This window comes from Elephas maximus, chromosome 8, assembly GCF_024166365.1.
Source record: "Elephas maximus indicus isolate mEleMax1 chromosome 8, mEleMax1 primary haplotype, whole genome shotgun sequence".
NCBI lineage: Eukaryota > Metazoa > Chordata > Mammalia > Proboscidea > Elephantidae > Elephas > Elephas maximus.
Window position 1 is genome coordinate 64,891,709 of NC_064826.1, and position 18,866 is coordinate 64,910,574.

An 18,866-nucleotide genomic window follows, 5' to 3' on the forward strand; every position below is an offset into this window, starting at 1 on the left:
CTCTTAAGCACTTCATCAGGGCTCCAGGTGTTATTCCCATTTCATTAATAAATAAACCTGGGTAGCCTGAGCCACTTGACCAAGGCCAGTTCAGAGCCTAAAACTGACAACTTTTTTAAACAAAAGAATGACTATGAGGGTTCCTTATAAATATCATATTAGACGGATTTAGAAGTTATAGCTGGTTATCTGTATAGGAAGTTGAAGCATAGAAGGAGTTAAGGTTAGCTTTAGAAATGACTGGTGCACCCTTGCAAAAACTATTTTGAAATATTTGTAGTATTGTAGCAAATAGTGTCAAATTTGGATACAAATACACTCTTAGGCAGCAGCTTATTTAAAATATGAGTTGAAGTGTTTGGGACATGTTTTTCTCTTGGCCTTTTCAACACTTAAAAAAATTTATCTACATTATTTACCTTTATTGCTATATTGTGATAACAATTTGTTTAACAAAATATTTACCAATTTGACATTTTTTACATGTACAGTTCAGTGACGCTGATTACCTTCATCATGTTGTGCAAACATCACCAGTGTCCATTTCCAAATTATTCCATCACATTAAGAGAAACTGAATACCCCCTAAGCAGTAACTTCCCCTTGCTTCTCCCCCCCATCCCTGGTAACCACTAATAAACTTTGTTCTCAATACATCTGCCTATTCTAGGTATTTCATATAAGTGGGATCATACAATATTTGTCCTCATGTGAGTTACTTATTTCAATCAGCATAATTTTTGAAAGGTTCATCTGTGTTGTAGAATTTATCAGGACTTCTCTTTATGGCTGAGTAATATTCCATTGTATGTATATACCACGTTTTGTTTATTTATACATCTGTTGATGGAGATTTAGGTTGTTTCCACCCTTTGGCTATTGTGAACAGTTGCTCTAATGAACAGTGTACAGTTATCTGTTTGCTTTCCTGCTTTCAATTCTGTTGGGAATATATGTAGGATTGGGGTAGCTGGATCAGCCCTTGGAGTGCAGTAGTTAAGCACTTGGCTGCTAACCAAAAGGTTTGCCTTTTAAACCCACCCAGCAGCTCCTTGGAAGAAAGACCTACTGATCTGCTTCTGTAAAGATTTCAGCTTAGAAAACCTTAGGGCAGTTCTGCTCGGTCACATGGGCTCGTTATGCGTTGAACATAGACTTGATGGCATTTAACAATAACAACATGGTAGTTTTTTGTTTAGCCCCAAACTGTTTTCTGCAGTGGATGAACCATTGAATTTCTCACAGCAGTGGGTGAGGATTCCAGGTTCTCTACATCATCACGAACACTTGTTCATGTTGTCCAATCTGTACATTGTGTTTTCACTTTCTTGATAAAGTCCTTTTAATACACAAAATTTTTTAATTTCGATGAAGTCCAGTTTATCTACTTTATCTTTTGCTGCTCTGGATTTTGTTGTCATATATAAGAATCAGCTATTAAAAATTAGGTCCTGAAGCTTTACGCCTATATTTTCTTCTAAGAGTTTTATGGATTTGGTTCTCACATTTAGGTCGTTGATCCATTTTGAGTTAATTTTTGTTTATAGTGTGAGGTAAGTGTCCAGGTTCATTCTTTTGCATGTGGAAATCCAGTTGTCCCAGCACCATTTATTAAAGAGGCTCTTCTCTCCTCCACTGAATGAACTTAACACCCTTGTCGAAAATCAGTTGGCCATAGATGTGTTTTTTTTTTTTTTTTTTTTTAAATAGATATGTGGGTTTTTTTCTGGACTCTTAATTTGATTCCACTGGTCTGTATATCTGTTTTGATTATTGTAGCTTTATAGTATTTCTTCAGTATTAGGAAGTGTGAGTCCTCTTATTTTGTTCTTCTTTTTCAGGTTTGTTTTGGCTATTTGGGGTCTGTTGGTGTTCCATATAAATTTGAGGATTGGCTTTTCCATTTTTGAAAAAAAAAAAAAAAAGGATGATGGAATTTAATGAGAATTGAATTGAATCTATAGATTTGTTTGAGTAGACTGACATCTTAACAATATTAAGTCTTCAGTCCATGAACCCAGGATGTCTTTCCATTTATTTAGGTCTTCTTTAATTTCTTTTTTAAAATTTCTTTTAGTAATATTTTATAGTTTTTAGTGTATAAGTCATTCACCCTCGCTAGTTAAATTTATTTCTAGGTATTTTATTCTTTTAGATGTTATTATAAATGGAATTGTTTTCTTAATTCCCTTTTTAGGGTGCTCACTGCTGGTATAAAAATGTAACTGACTTTTGCATGTTGACCTCGGACTCTGCTGCTTTTCTGCCTTCATTTTTTAGCTTTAATAGCTTTCTTGTGGAATATTTGAAACATATAAGATTATGTCATTGTGAAAAGGGATAGTTTAAGTTCTTCCTTCCTGATTGGAAACCTTTTATTCCTTTTTCTGGCTAGGACTTGGAGTACAATGTCGAATTGCAGTGCTGTGAGGGGCATCTTTGTCTTGTTCCTGATCTTAAGGGGAAAGCTCTCTGTCTTTCCCCATTGAGTATGATGTTAGCTGTGAACACCCTCTTGTTGTACTTGTGATTTGAGTACATATCCTAGAACAGATTTTTATTGGTATAGCCAATATATTTAGGCAGATACTGAGTGAGGGTTTGTCAGTGGATGCTCATTTTGCCTTATTTTATGAATATTGCTGATTATTATGGAAATATTTGAATGTTCATTATGTGCCTAAGATGTGCCTTATGTGAGATGTGCTGAATCTGCTTTTTAAATCTTCATTGGGCTTTTTGTTGGAAACTTCCAAATGAATTTTCTGGGATTTACTGTAGATGAATAAATCTGCCCCTTCTCTTGATTTATATTTATCAATGATCAGGAGTGGCAGAAACTCATTCTCTTAGAACTCACTTGTTGTGCAGTTAACCTAGGTATCAGGTTTTTTTTTTTTTTTTAGTATAGAATGAGTTGCAAAAAGTTGATCTATATCCACTCCACCTTCATTTAATTTAGCTAGCCCTAGAGAAGCAAAGTGAAGCAGGATGTATATATGTATAGTGAGAAAGAGGGAGAGAGATTTATCTTAAGGAAATGGCTCATGTGGTTGTAGAGGCTGGCAAGTCCCCATTTCGTGGGTCAGGAATCAGTTGGAGGCTTTTCCTGACTCATGTAGCTGTGGAGGCTGATAAAGCCAGGATTGGCAGGTCAGACAGCAGGCTGCTGGTTCACAGGCTGTGGAGGCTGATGAATCCCAAGAAGAGCAGGCAACATGGCAGGCCACTGGCTCAAGTCCCAAGAACCAGAGGTCAGATTATAATGAGCCAGATGCAGGATTCAGAGTGAGCAAAGGCCAGTGAGCTTTGCCAGAACTCCAGGTGTATTGAATGCAAGTCACACCCCTGAGGAAACTCCCCTTACAATTTATCAACTGATCACATCATGAAGGTGACTACATTATATCACAAAATGGAAGATGACTATATCATTATGTAACTGCCAACTGACATCATTACATAACTGCCAAACTACTGAGAATCATGGCCCAGTCAAGTTGACTCACAACCTTAACCATAACATTCACTCTGTGTTTCTGTGCAGTTTATTGGCCCTAAAATTTACAAACCGTAAAAATATGCTACTGCTTAGATATCTGTTGTTAATTATCTTAATTACATTCTGTCAGCTGTGATGGTTTTGCTACTCTTAGATTTTTAAAGAGCTTCCTAACAAAGCAAGGCTGTTTGATATTGTGTTGTCAGTTGAAACTAGTAGGTATTTAAAAAATTCTATTGTTTAATATTTTTACAAATGTAAAATTATCAAATGAGTTTTCTCTCTTTTGCTGGGCATTTACGACACATGACCTTAAATGGGATTTTTTAAAACTTTTTTTCTATAAGATATACTCACTTTCCTGTTTAAAGAATTGTAGAAGTTATTCCTTATAAGGAAGAAATCTAGAGTTCTATTTATAAGCATGTGGCATGCAAGTAAAAAAAAAGAAAAAAAACTCATGCTGAAAATTCAGATTAGTAGCTAGCAAAATTGCCTTGCATTAAAAAATACATTGAAATGATGCATGTGGAATCTAAAAAATAAGTATACCATAAACATAATGAAATCCAACTTAATTTCAGGCTTGATCTTGGGAGTCTGAACGACTACAGTGTCACTGAATTCATCCTAAAAGGACTAAGTATATACTCTTTTGAATTTGGGTATCTGTGGGTTTCACTGTAGGCAGAAAGTTTGCCACAGAATAGCCGTATAATACATAGTAGCTCCTAGAGAAAGGAATTGCCTTTCTTGGGTTCGGTTCTTCAATTATGCTTTATTAGTAAAATGATTTACTTTTGAATATTCATATATTCAAACAATCACAGCATTTAAAATTCTAGATAGAAATTGCTTAAATATAGCAAAAATCTCACTATGCAAGATGTTTGGGGTTTTGAGTGCTTAGGTTTGTAGACCTAGATAGCCTTTACATGGACAGTTTCCAGAATATTGAAATGAAATACATTTAATAACAGTATATAATGAACTAACATAAGGAAACGCCTTGGTGTAGTGGAAATGGGGTTTCAGCCCTGTCTCTGTCCTTTAAACCTTCTATACCTCTAAGGTTTTGTATGTCGAGTTAAAGTTGGACCGGATGATCCCTGCGGTCTATTTAAGGCTGTGTTCTTTTCTCGTCCTTCAGCAAGCGTGTGTTGAATACCTACACTGTGGCAGAATTTTGCAAGGACCTGGTGATAGTGTGTCTTCAGAGGAGCTCAGAGGCTATGGGTGGGGTATGGGGGGAGAAAAAAAAAGCAAAACTCCTAAGTCAACAGGTGGGAGATAGCATGGTGGGCCCTCAGAGGGCGGCAGTCGCTGGTGCTGGCGGACCACTGAGCAGCTCTCAGGGAATCAGCCAAGTGGAGAAGTGGCTAAACGGCATTTTATGACAAAAGCTAGCTGGGAGTCGCTTCATACTTAAAATTTTGGGTAAATGAATTCTTGAAGTTGACCAAACAAGATGACTGCAACTTTTTAAATTTTTTTGCTTTTCATTGCCAGATGTCTCAGTTGTTTTTGTTATTGAAAAAGAATGTAAAACAAGCTGATTACACTTAGCGTAACCCTTAACTCTTACGTAGGCTGTTCTGTTGCTGTTAGTTGCCGTGGAGGTGACTCTGACTCGTGGTGATCCCATGTTCAAACAGAATGAAACGCTGTCCAGTCCTGTGCAGTCCTCAGGATTGCTGGCATGCTCGAGTCGATTATTGCCTTACAAATTAGGGGACTTCTCGTCCAGAAATATATTGGACAGTTTTCTCTTGTGATCTCTAGGGTTTTCATTAGCTAAGTTTTAGAAGTAGCTCACCAGGCCTTTTTGACTGGCCTGTCTTAGTCTGGAAGCTCTGCTGAAACCTGTCCACTGTGGGTGACCCTGTTGGTAATTGAAATACCTGTCACAAAGCTTCCAACATCATAGCAGTAAGCCAGCCACTTTTACCATTAGAGAATTCAGTTTTCCATTCGTTTTGTAAGGAGCCTTGGTAGCACAGTGGTTAAAGCTCTCAGCTGCTAACCAAAAGGTCAGCAGTTTGAACCCACCAACAACTCTGCAGGAGAAAGATGCGGTGGTCTGCTTCTGTAAAGATTTACAGCCCTAGAAACCCTATGGGACAGCTCTACTCTGTCCTATAGGGTTGCTATGAGTCTAAATTTACTGGATGGCAGTGGGTTTGGTTTGGTTTATTCCTTTTGTAACTAGCAGGTGAAATGTATATAATTTTGGAACGTTTGCATGTGGTAATCCCTGGTGATCATGATAATCATCTGATTTGACCCCAAATCACTTGAAAACACTGTATCAGATGATTATCATGGGTGGGCTGAGAGCTGCTGTCCTAACATGTAGAAGTAGTATTGAAGTATTTTTTAAACTTATCTTCAATGCTGTTAAAAAACAAAATAGAACACACTTTGTTTGTCTGTTGAAATTATTGGGTCAGGATATAAGAATTTTTTCTCCCGTTTCTAAATTCTTCTCTGTCTTTTTATAGCCATAATTTCCTTTAAAACCTGATTTAAAGCTCTTCCTAGAATAAGCCTTCCAACATTAAAAAAATTTGTTGTTTCTCTTCCATTGGTGTACAGCTTATCACCCTCTATGTATTCTCATAATGAGTTGATTTTAAATTAAAATACAAATATATTTCTGCCATCTTTTAATATATACAAAGATACTCTGCCCTGATGACCCATGTATGCATAGAAGGTGACTGTGGGCCATCAGTGATGACTCATGAGAGTGGTTACCTGTTTTTTGAATTTATGCTTGGTTTGGTACTTACATATTATTCATGGTCTTGCTGTTTTAATTCAGCAGCTTGTCTACTCTGTGTTTTAGTTCCAGATATGTAGATAGGTAAGATTCATATTAACCTCAGCTTTCAAGATTTATTACATTGATGCAAATCAAACATAGGCCAAAGGAGAAGGAAACAACCTTTCATAGATGAAGCAATGCATTCCTAATTTATGTTGTTAAAGCTTTTTTTTTTTTTGCTACAAATGTGACTGCTCATTCTCTGGCAGTGACCTCTACCTTGGCCCCTACTCGGCTGGTATGATGACTCTTTGTGCAAATATTTTCTCAACCTTCAGTTTTGTCGCAAGTAGCTAAGCTTTACCCCATGAATAATAGATTTATGATTTTTCTAGCATGAGGAGAATGACCAGGTTACTAACTTGTTCCAGCTGTGTTTCCTCTTTTTTATTCTTCTTCTCAGGAACTGGCCTTTTCGAGGGAGAAGAAAATGAATGGGCAATAAAGGTGAAAGTAGTGTTGAAGTAGTGTGCACTGTCTGGCCTGAGGAAGATTAATTTGAAGATTAGGCTGAAAGCTCCTGGGATAGTTTCGGATTTAGGTGGTGCGAATGCTAAGTGTGGCCAAATCATGAGTCCAGTGCGGTAAAGACAGGGAGGTTGAAGCTTAGGGAGACAGAGCGACTTGCCAAATAGTCTTCTGACTTTAATACTCTCTGAATTAATCCACACTTTCTGACTTCAAGTTCTAGGCTCTGACCACTCCATTGTAGTCTATGAAGACCAGTGAAATGAACACATTCTTAATGGGGCGAAAGGAACTACTCCCTGAACAGAATGTTAAAAAAAAAAAAAAATTGGAAGTAGAGGTTACTAATTTAAAACAAAGCTGAGATTTCACTTCCTAAACTTTTTTGTCCCTTGTCTCAAATGCTGTGAAAATAAGGAGCCTTCATAAAATACCAATGTAAAAAATATATCCACTATTTTCTAAAAAAGTGTGATGTTTGCATATTTTGGTTGTTGTTGTTTCCTATGGTGTTTTATATACATAAATATTACAAGCTCATAAGTTTAAAAGGGCCAGAACTGTTTATTTAATCTAGAGATGCTGAATCTTGTGTGTTGAAAGAAATACTAGGATTTTGATTGGTGAAGTAGAAAGAAGATGATTCTAAGTAAGAAGAGTAAATTAAATAAAATCATGTTTGGGGGAAATCATAATAAGGAACTTTGACCAAGTGGAGTTAACTGATTTAGTGTAGTTGATGGGGCCTTGAATGCTGGCCCTGGGATTTGGATGTAATTTCAGGGGAAATAAAACAAAATAAAAAAAAAAAAATTTTTTTTATTGGCTATTATTGGAGTCCTGATGGCACAATGGTTAAGCGTATGGCTGAAGCCAAAAGGTCAGCAGTTCGAATTACCAGTCACTCCTTGGAAACCCTATAGGGCAGCTCTATTGTGTCTTATAGTGTTACTATGAGTTGAAATCGGCTGGATAGCAACAGATTTTTTAATTGGAAAAGAAGGATTTTTTAAAAAAGTGTTTTAGTAAAGTTATTGTGTAGGAGATATAGAGTGAATGGAAGATAGAAGAATGTCTGAAAGCGATTGTGAAATGTGGTATGTTGAGAGCCTAGCAGGGAGTTTGGGAATTAGGCATTCCCTTGAGGGGTAGATAGGTAAGAGGGGGTTAATAGACTTTGGGTAGCTGAGTTGCTGGTTGTGGAGGATGTGAGACTAAGATGAGTACAGTTATTGAAGTAGGAATTAACATGTTGAATAATGGTTTGTGACTGGAGCAGAGTGTTCATGTTGGGCAATGGAGAAAAATAAGTTGGGACCAGATTATACAGAGTTTCAGAAATAGGAATGTGAGTTGTCATTACAGTATCCAAGTTATAGCAAATTACAGAGCAAGGAAAATAAAAATGGTGTTTTAGAAATATTTTTTTGAGGAAATGTGGTCACCATTTAGGAAATTGTGGTTTTAGGATGTTGAACTCTGGTAGCAAAGTAAGATTTGAGAGAGGAAGAATGCAAGATACTGAATGAACTGAGTGGGTCAGAGATAAACCTAAGGTTGAGGTTCTCAAACTTGAGTGTGCGTTAAGATCACCTGCGTAGCTTGTTAAAATCTCCCAAATGACACCTTAGAGGTTCCGATTTTGGAAAGATGGGTAGAGGGCAGAGATCTGCATTTGAAAAGACCCTTGAGACAATTATGATATAAGTGTTAAACCACAATTCCTAGCCAGAGGTACAGGGATAACCACAGATGGAGAAAACGTAAATAAGGAGAGTAGAATTGTGAGGTGAAATAGTGAGTTTGGTTTCGGACAAGTTGAGCTTGTTCATTACATTAAAAAAGACCCCACTGCCATCAAGTTGATTCCGTAAGGACCTTATAGGGTTTCCAACGGTGTAAATCTATGGAAGCAGACTGCTACATATTTGTCCAGCAAGACCACTGACCTTTCCATTAGCAGTCGAGTGCTTTAAACACTGTGCCACCAGGGTCATTATGTACTGCAATGAATTTGATGACAGGCCCTCCAAATGGAAAGAGTTGTCCTGTAAAAATTTATATTTGTGTTGCAATGGGTTGCATCTGTCTGGCCATGAAAGTGCATGACATATCCAGGAAGCGTGCTGGAAGAAGAACAAGACCGTTTACCTTAGAAAAACCAGGACACCGATGAGTCTCTATAGTTAGGTCAGCTCAACATAGGTTTATTCTTGTTTCTCTTCTAAAAGAACATTGGCATTTCTTGTTTTGTTTTCTCAAACCCTGGGAAATGTACATAAATGTCTGTGGCACAGGCAAGCAGCTGCCGAGATGGCTAACGTTATCTTACATCACTTCAGAGAGCCGTTTGAACTATTCAGTAGAGACACATTACAATAATTCATAAATAAATGAAGCGGTGCTAATAATTAGAGCATTAGTCTGTGACACTGTGTCAGTGTCTTATTTGGCCCTATGCCTTCTCCTTCCTGTTTATTTCAGTGTAGGCATTGATGACATCTTAATTATGTTTATTGTTGTGTTGTTAGATGCCGTCAAGTTGGTTCTGACTCATAGTGACTCCACGCACAACGGAACGAAACATTGCCATGTCCTGCGCCATCCTCACAATTGTTGTTATGCTTGAGCCTGTTGTTGCAGTCCATTTCATTGAGAGTCTTCCTCTTTTTCGTTGACCCTCTACTACTTTACCAAGCATGATGTCCTTCTCCAGGGACTGATCCCTCCTGATAACATGTCCAAAGTTTGTGAGACGTAGTCTTGCCATCCTTGCTTCTAAGGAGCATTCTGGTTGTCCTTCTTCCAAGACAGATTTGTTTATAGTATCTAATATTTCACCATATGTAAGTGATTCTTTGTTCATATTTTGCAGGACCCCCAGAGAACTTGCCAGATAATTTTAGCTAGTATTTTAAAATTTTCAAAAGTTACTTCTAATTCCACTTAATTTGGAAAACAAGTACATTCTGGGTTGTACTATTTAGTAGAGTCTGAATATATAAAAAGCTCTGGTCTCTACATCAAATGAGCAGTGGCATTGTACTTCAGCTGCCAAAGTGGTATGGATCACTGTGATAAAGGAAATTTAGTCTGGTCCATTCATAGATGAAGAAAAGAAGCCTGGCAGTTTGAAGCCCTCTTTTGACTTTGCCACAGATTTTATAAAATGTTAAGCAAGTTAATTTACCCCTGGATAAGCTGGAGGTCTTTGCAACTGCACCATCTGAGTGGAGGAGGCCTAATGTAAAGTGACTCATTCTTGAACATACTCAGAAATGCCACAGGCCAAATTGAATCCCCTGAAACCTAAGCTATATACAGACAGTTTCCAGCATGAGCCGGCTATGTTTCAAAAGTTTATGTGTAAGGCAGCTGTTTGGAACTTGGAACACATTTTTTCCCCTCACTGAAACGGTAAGAAAAAGACGTTGGCTATATTCCCAGGCTAGCTTACAAGTCTTTTTAACCCAAAATATACCTTAAATATTAACCATACAATCTCACAAATGTTGGTATTTATTGTTTCTGTGGGAACATACTTTCCAAATCAGTTAGAAAGAAGTAGATTATCTTTGCTTGTTGGGTTAGCATCTTCTCAGAGGATCTCACTAGTCAAGCGGGAAACCAGTAATTGTTAACTATTCATTTGCAAAACAACCTCCCTCCCCTTTCACCGCCCTTTCTCGGTTATTATTCTTCAGGTGATTACTATTTTAGAAAGATGGTCCTAGTTTCTCGCTCATCCTCTTTCTTCACTTCTCCCCTTCCTTCTCGGCTTTCTTTTCTAATGAGGGTTATTGGTAAGTGCATGTTCATAAATCAAGGATCGCCTGTAACAGGTTTGGCTATAAAATGGCCAGTGTTCTAGTATTTAGTAACCAGCACTAATTAGTAGGGTGAAGTACTTTCTATCTTAAAACAGACCGATGAGGGTTTATGATGTAAAGCTTGTTTGATAAATTATGTGTTGTCTGGCAAGGATAGTGATAATTGGTGTTACATAGGGCAAAAAATTGAAATACCTACTAAATTATCAATGAGAGATAAAATTATAGAAAATATTATTTTACCATTGTCTATTGGATTTTGATGCTCTCTTTAAAATTTTTTAAGCCATGTATAGTCAATTATCCCTATTATAATTAACATTATTTTTAATCCATATTTTGTTTTGACTGTCCATGGTTGGTCAATGTATACTCAAGTGAAAGGGGCTCTGTATGAGAATGCTTAAGGCTGTTTTAGGTTCAGCTTGAAGGAATACCTGACACTGGTGCAGTTGCTCTTGGTTAGGTGTTGAGGATCTGGAACCTCTCATTCATTTAATCATCCATTCAATAATGTTTATTGAGTGTCTGCTACGTACCAGGCTCTGTTCTAGGTGCTGGGGATACTACAGTGTCCAAAATAGATATGGGCCCTTCCCATTTGTAACTTATTTTCTTGCAGGGTAATGGTATAAATAATAAAGTGAGTGTCTGAATGTGTTGTGGAGGTAGAGCCAACTTTGCTAGCAGATTGGCTGTGGGATTTAAGAGTCAAAGATATCTATCAGTAAGGTTTTTGACCTAAGCACCTGGATATAGGGAATACTATAGGAGATGGAGATTTGGGAGAGTTGGGGGTATTGAAAGTATGCTCTTATATATGAAATTCGAGGTAGCTATTAGGCATTCAAATACAAGTGTTAAATAGGCAGTTCATGGGAGATGTTTTTGTTGAAGATAGAAATTTGGGAATTGTCATGAAAGAGTGAATTTAGGAGAAGAAGAGAGGTCCAAGATGTGCGCCCTGGAGCACTGCACCATTGGGAGGTTAGGGAGATAAGGAATCAGCGGAGGAGACTGAGAGGACCTAGTGAGCTTTAAGACGAGCTGGTATAGATGGTGCCCCCAAAGTGAAGACAAAACAGTATTTCGAGAAAGAAATGGAATGATGAATTCTGCTAAATGCTGCTAATACTCATCTAAATGCTCATCTAGTATGAAAATTGAGCCTTGCATCGAGTGGCATTAAGGTCATTGGTAACCTTTGACAAGAGTAGTTTAGTTGGTGAGGCGGGGACAAAAGCCTGAGTGGAGTGGGTTTAGGACAGGAGTTAGAGAAATTAAAGCCAAGTGAGTTCCCGAGGGCATGGTGACAGGGTTTCAGGAGCTAAAGAGGGATGGGAGATGGGGCCAATCAAGGAACGTAGAGAATATTTGGGGACGAGAGACCAGAGGTGAAAGAGGACGTGGGCTTCTTAAGCTTTTTGAAATAACTAATGTGAAGTGGGATAAAAAACATGATGGGTTTAGTCCTGATAGTCTTCAGAGTAGATTCTGATGCAAAGTATGTGAACACTGAGGGTTAGGGAAAGGTGAGTCTCTGATCAAAATCACGTAGAGCTGTAGGTTGCAGTTTTGACCTCTGCCAATAAAGTTGGCAATAGGGTGAAAAATTAAAATACCTACCAAATTATCAATGAGATATAAAATTATAGAAAATATTATTTTAGCATTGTCTATTTTTTTTTGTTGTATTGGATTTTGATGCTTTCTTTCACATTTTTTGAGCCACATATTAGGGCTGTTACAGAACATCTTGCTAAGGAATAATCTAGGAAGGTAAGTTGTGCCAGTTTACCAGAGATTGAATTCTACCGAAAAACCAAACTATGTTTATCTAATAACATTAAGCCTGTATGTTTTTCATCAAGTTATGACTATAAAATAAATTTTTGCATGGCGTATAAATGCCTATTGAAAGAATAAATGCTTGAAAGAATGAATAAATGCTATAGGAGCTCCCTTCAGTAAATTTCTGATGGCCTAATAGATAATTTTAGGTGTGAATGATGTTTTTCCTAGAAACATCATTTTCTCAGACATTGCTTAAAAATTCTGTGTTGCCACTTCATTCCTCAAGACTTCTTCTGTTGTGATTTTTTTTTGGGGGGGGGAGGGAGTGCTGAGTCCTTTTCCTGAAATAAACACTGGTCATATTTTTTTTTTTCATATTTAGAATGAAGTAATCCCATGCAAGCACTCTGAATAATGTTTCAACTTTTCAATGTTTCTGGAAATTCTAGATGGATTCATTTTTCACTATGCATTTGATTTTTATGTGCAGAGTAGTATTTATTCCTAAAATACCAGAATTTTTAATGACCAAGTTTGAGTTTTTAAAGTCAAGTTTATGGAGCTTTCTGGGCAAATTATGAAGGGACAGACATTTCTTTTATTGTTAGAATTTGCATGTTTGCACAGACTCCTGCTATTTTGTAAATCAACTCTGTCATATTTGTAGTTCCAGATAAATTTTTAGTTATTCAGTAATAAATTAATTTCAGATTAATAATGGCCGGGCATATCTATATATCTCCATCATTGAGTCTTTCTAAGGCAGTACAGCCGTGAATTAGTGTTGTCTCATGTGAATTTTGTTGGCAATCTCTCAATGGGATGTGTGGTTTGAGTGTATTATCCGTATGTATTTACGGATGATAATAAGCACTAATAGTAAATGTTATTTAACAAATGGATGCAAAGATTTGGCAGTAATTTTAGGTTACTTCTAGATAATGTGGACTTACACTTTTTTTTTTGTTTTTTGTTTTTAGAAAGCTGTTTTCAGTTGACTTGCAGTTACTTGCAATCTGTTATTATCAAGGTCACCCACAGAAGATTTCTGAATACCCATTGAACCGTGTGCAATTATTGCTTCTCAATTTCCAGCAGAGGAAATATCAAATTCTTTGGTGGCTTAGGTGGAAGAGCAAGGCTCATTACTCAGTATTTGTTTTGTGTTATAACTGTGTGAGTTCTTTACGTAAACAGGGCAGCTATCTTCTATATCCTATGACCAGTTATTTCACATAATGGAAGCCAAATTCTACCTTGGTGTTATGTAAGCATATTCTCCATTACGTAATAAGAGGAAGGGAATAATTGTATATAATTCATACTGGTTGACAATTTAAAAATCTTTTTTTTTTTTTTTTGCTTGGAGTACCTTTTAGTACTTGTCTGTGAAGATCTAAATATTAGATCTGAAGATTCATGGTAATTGTGAAGAACCATTGGTGTGATTGTCTAGATCAGTCTTTTTAAAAGAATTTTGACTACAACTCATACTTCTTAGAAAGAATTTATTGTACATCCTGGCCCAGTTCACAGCTTGGCACATTTATTTGTGTGTGTATATGTGTGTTATACAATATTATGTAATATGTGATACGTATGGAAGAAACCAAAACCAAAAAAAACCAAACCCATTGCCGTTGAGTCAATTCTAACTCATAGCAACCTTATAGGACAGAATAGAACTGCCTCATAGAGTTTCCAAGGAGCACCAGATGGATTCAAACTGTTGACCTTTTGGTTAGCAGCCATAGCACTTAATCACTGCATCCCCAGGGTTTCCTATAAAAGAAAAAAAACAAAAATGTAATAAAAGAAAAGTTTCATGAAATAATACCTTTACATTGTGCAATGCATTCTAATGTTTTCTGTTCTAATTAACTTAAAAAAAAATTGGTCATGAACTAAATTGATTTTATAACATACTTCTGGGTTATGACTTGCTTGGTGGCATGTTGGTTAAGAGCTACAATAAGCTATGGGTGCTAACCAAAAGGTCGGTAGTTTGAATCCACCTGCTCCTCCTTGGAAACCCTGTGGGGCAGTTCTACTCTTTCCTATATGGTCGCTGTGAGTTGGAATTGACTCAATGGTAGTGGTACGTTGCGCCCTGGGTTATGATTTGCTTGTTTGAAAAATCCTGGTCTATGTGATCTCCAGAGTGCTCTATAACTCTTTGGGATGCTTTACTATGACAGTGTATATAAAAGTAACTAACTTTTGGGGGAGTTCTTATGAGAATTGTGGTAAAAGTACTGAGTATTAGAGCCCACTAGTCATAAGAAAACGATCTATACCATCAGATAATTTAAGAAATATTTATGACAGAGCCATTTATTCATACAGTTAAACTTTGTTGAGTGGCAGTCATGTACCAGGCTCTGAGCTAACCGCCATGTATTCCAAGGTTAACAACAGAAGTCACCTCTGTGGATCTTCTAGTTTAGTGTGCAAGGTAATATACAAGTATACAACTATTCAATAAATCGATGTGTAGCTGTAGTAGGGAATAATGGGATAGCGGGAGGTGATTGCTCAAAGTTCTTATCTCTTTTGTATATAGTCGAAAGAAGGAAAATAATAGCCAGAAGAGCCTAGCTTTTTGATCTCAAATGTCAGATACTTTTTCCTTGGTAGAGTGTTCTCTTTCCATATGCCCTGTTAGGCAGGGAGGCCCACTGTACAATGTTTGCTTTTTTCTAGACTTGCTTTTACTGAAAATTTTCTTTTTAGCATTTTTTCTGTGATTTTATTTTCAGCCTGCGGTTTGTGTTTAGTGTTTTCAGGCAAAACCTCATCTTAGGTGGTTTGCCACGGTTGACACACACACACACACACACGGAGTTATTCTAATAGATATAATTTTCTGTTTTTAGTCTTTTCACACAGGTGTCCATATTTCTGTAGCAAACATGAAGCAAAATTGAGGTTTTTAGAAATTGTTATGGTTATTACTGAGGAGGGCTTCTTATGATTGAGGGTTTCTACAAACTCCTCTCTACTGCTGTGTATATAGAATGGCATCATAACATTTCCTTTCGGATTATTTGTTAACTTAATTCTAATAGCTGATGGCATTTCCATGTATGGATGTACATGAGAAAATTTTGAGAAAAATGAGATATGTATGTTGAAAATTTCGCAGGTGGGAGGAGGGGAAGTGATAGGTCTTTTCAGATATTCAGTGAAAGGAGGATTGCACAATTCTTTATAGCTTTGGAAACTAACTTGAGACCAAGCCCATTGCCCATTGCTGTCCAGTTGATTCTGACTCATAGTGACCCTTTAGGACAGAGTAGAACTGCCCCATAGGATTTCTAAGGAGCAGCTGGTGAATTTGAACTGCTGACTTTTTGGTTAGCAGCCTAACATTTAACCACTGTGCCACTAGAGCCCAGCAGGAAGAGAATACAATGATGAAAATTCTGACAAATGGGGAAAACTTTATAACCCTTAGTTGAGTAATATTGGATATGTTAGATAGGTTCCTTTAAGGTGTGCCCGCTTTCTCCACAGTCGTATCTTATTTTTTGTTAAATCTATAGGTCCGTTGTTCAAGTTCTAGAAGGGCCTGTTCTGTTTTCTCCCCCTTCCCGAATATTCTTGTCCACCTGACTTCATACTCTAAATGATTAAAGTTATTGTCATAAAAAAAGAAAAATAGGTGGAATAAAATACTGATATTAGAGATGAGATTTATGACTCTGACTTTTGGATAGAATGTATGCTTTTAAAAAAACTATGCTTCTTTTAGTTGTAAATTGTTTTGTCTTTCTAGTAATTGGACTGGCTTCTGTCAAATCTTTAAATGCTCTAAAAGTATCCACTACTTTCCAGTGTTTTAGATGGCCAGCCAGGGTTTGGACAGGAACCAAGGAGCTGCTTTCTTGTCTGGGCCACCTTCCCCTTAACCATAAACTGTAATTGACAACATGAGCTATCTGGTTCCTTGGTGACCTCAAAGTAAGAGGCCAGTGAGGTTTAACAGTAAAAATAAGATATTTGGAAATGGAAGAATATGTTAAAAATATTTTTTTTGTTGTTCAGAATCTACACAGCAAAATGTACACCAGTTCAACAGTTTCTACATGTCCCATTTAGTGACCTTATGATTACATTCTTCAAGTTGTGCAGCCATTCTCACCCTCCTTTTCTGAGATGTTCCTTCCCCATTAGCATAAATTTCACTGCTTCCTAAGGTCTCTATCCATCTTTTGAATTGCCGTTATCAATTTGATTCCATATAGGTAGTTCTTAAAAGAGCAAAATGTTCAAGGCAGACATTTTTTACTAGTTAAGCTAAACTATTTTTTGATTTTAAGAAGACTCCAGGGGATATTTTTGGTTTAAGGTTTAAAGATGATCTCAGGGGAATAATTTCAGGAGTTTAACCTTCATAGATCCAGGAAGCCTGGAGTCCATGAGAATTGGAAATTTTTTTCTGCATTTTCCCCCTTTTGGTCAGGATTCTTCTATGGAATCTTTGATCAAAATGTTCAGTAATGGTAGCTGGACACCATCCAGTTCTTCTGGTCTTGTGGCAAAGGAGGCAGTTGTTCATGGAGGCAATTAGCTACACGTTCCATATGTTCCTCCTATTCCTGACTCTCCTCCTTTCTCTGTTGTTCCAGGTGAATAGAGACCAATTATTGTGTCTTGGATGGCCTCTTGCAAGCTTTTAAGACCCCAAGCACTACACAATGAACTAGGAGTTAGAACAGAAGCACTAAGCATATTATTAGGCTACTTAGCTGGGATGTTCCATGAAACCATGACCCTAAACCTCCAAATCAAGGAACCAAAGCCCATGAGCTTTTGGTTGTGTGTACATAGCAGCCTCAGAAACTACTTTTTTTTTTTTTGGTCACTGTTTTAAATGTATCACACAACTTTTGCCAATTCAACATTTACAGGTGTACAACTTACTGACAGCAATTACAGTAATCAGCTGTGCAGCCCTACCCTTAACCAATGGGAAATGGAAGAATATTGATAAAGTATCAATCAGAAGACAATATCAAGTAATTGACAAAGTTAGAAATGTTTTTCTTATTGAAACCTTTTTCTCTTGTAAATCTAACTTTGACTGTGCCTCTGCTATTTATCCTAAATAAAATAGTTGATTATATTCTATTCAGCAGATAAGTGGCCTCTCTAGTTTTGCTTAAAAGAAAAAATTGTGAATTCAGTGAAACCACATAAATGGTTGGCAATTGGAAAATTAAATTCTGTAAGAGTACACAGTCTTAGCTATAAAAAAAAAAAATAGCAAAAGTAATATTCCTTTTACATCAAATATGACAGGAAGGGAAGAGGTATTTTCTCTACCCCAAATCAAAATATGTTCCTATCCTTTGAGACCTACTTCTTACAGTGTACCCTATCTAAATAACCTAAAAGGCACAAAGCACTACACAGTGATCTAGAAGGTAGGACAGACGCACTGAACATATGATTAGGCCAATGAACTGAGATGGCCCATGAAACCATGACCCTAAGTGTTCTCTGTAGCATTATTTATACTAGTGAAAAGTTATATATCCTTACCCTAAAAGTGGAACATTTTAGATATCTTCCCTAAATGCTATTTTATGCAGTCGTTAAAAGGGATATTTATGGGGCTTTTATAGCAATGTGAGAAATATAAAAATGTTTTACAAAATGAAATATATGCCACTATTATGTATGACCATTCCTTATTTTTAAAAAATGTCCTTTCCTTTGGGAAACATGTTTAGAATAATTTTTTTTTCTTCTGATTTTGTTAACTTATTTTTTACCAACTACTCTTTATTCTGTTACATACATGTGGGTTGTTACTCAGATTTCCATCATCTTTTCCCTTGTAACAAATTAACTGTCCTTTGAAGTGCAGATCTCTTGCCACCTTTTGTATTTGAAATAACATAGTATCCTAACTTAAAGGTGAGATAGCACATACCTTTTTGTATAAGTTTTTTTTTTTTTTTTTTGTTTAAAAAATAGTTAACATAGTTAACTCAATTGAATCAGAGGTTCATTACCTTAGACAGTCGTGGGCAAGAGGCCTAAGAATTTGTCATCTGTGTTTCCAGATGGAAAACTTTTACCTTCTGATGTTTGGTCTTCTTTATAACTAAAATACCAGAAAATTTTGTTAGAAGCAGTTGTTGGGACTAGGTAGACATAACCCAAATGTGTATATGGCAACTTTGGAGGAAATAACTCAGTAAAAACAAAACATCAGGATTATTAAAACTCCTTTATAATTTGATAATAGAAGTTTTATATCTTCTTATATTTTAGTGTTTTTTTGAGACATTTATAATTTAACTGATTTCTTAAGAAAAGATTTATCCAATTAAAAAAAAAATTGCTGGATAAGAGGCCAACTGAGTAGTTATGTAAGTTTTTTTAAATTAAGTTTCCAAGGTGTAACACTGTGTATTTAAGCAGTTAGTGAACT

General features: G+C 36.6%; 1 protein-coding gene across 11 annotated transcripts in view; it reads left to right on the forward strand.

Annotated features, from left to right (window-relative positions):
* PPP1R9A (protein phosphatase 1 regulatory subunit 9A) overlaps window positions 1-18,866 on the forward strand; it is a 364,328-nt gene that overhangs the window by 78,140 nt on the left and 267,322 nt on the right. The window lies entirely within an intron of this gene.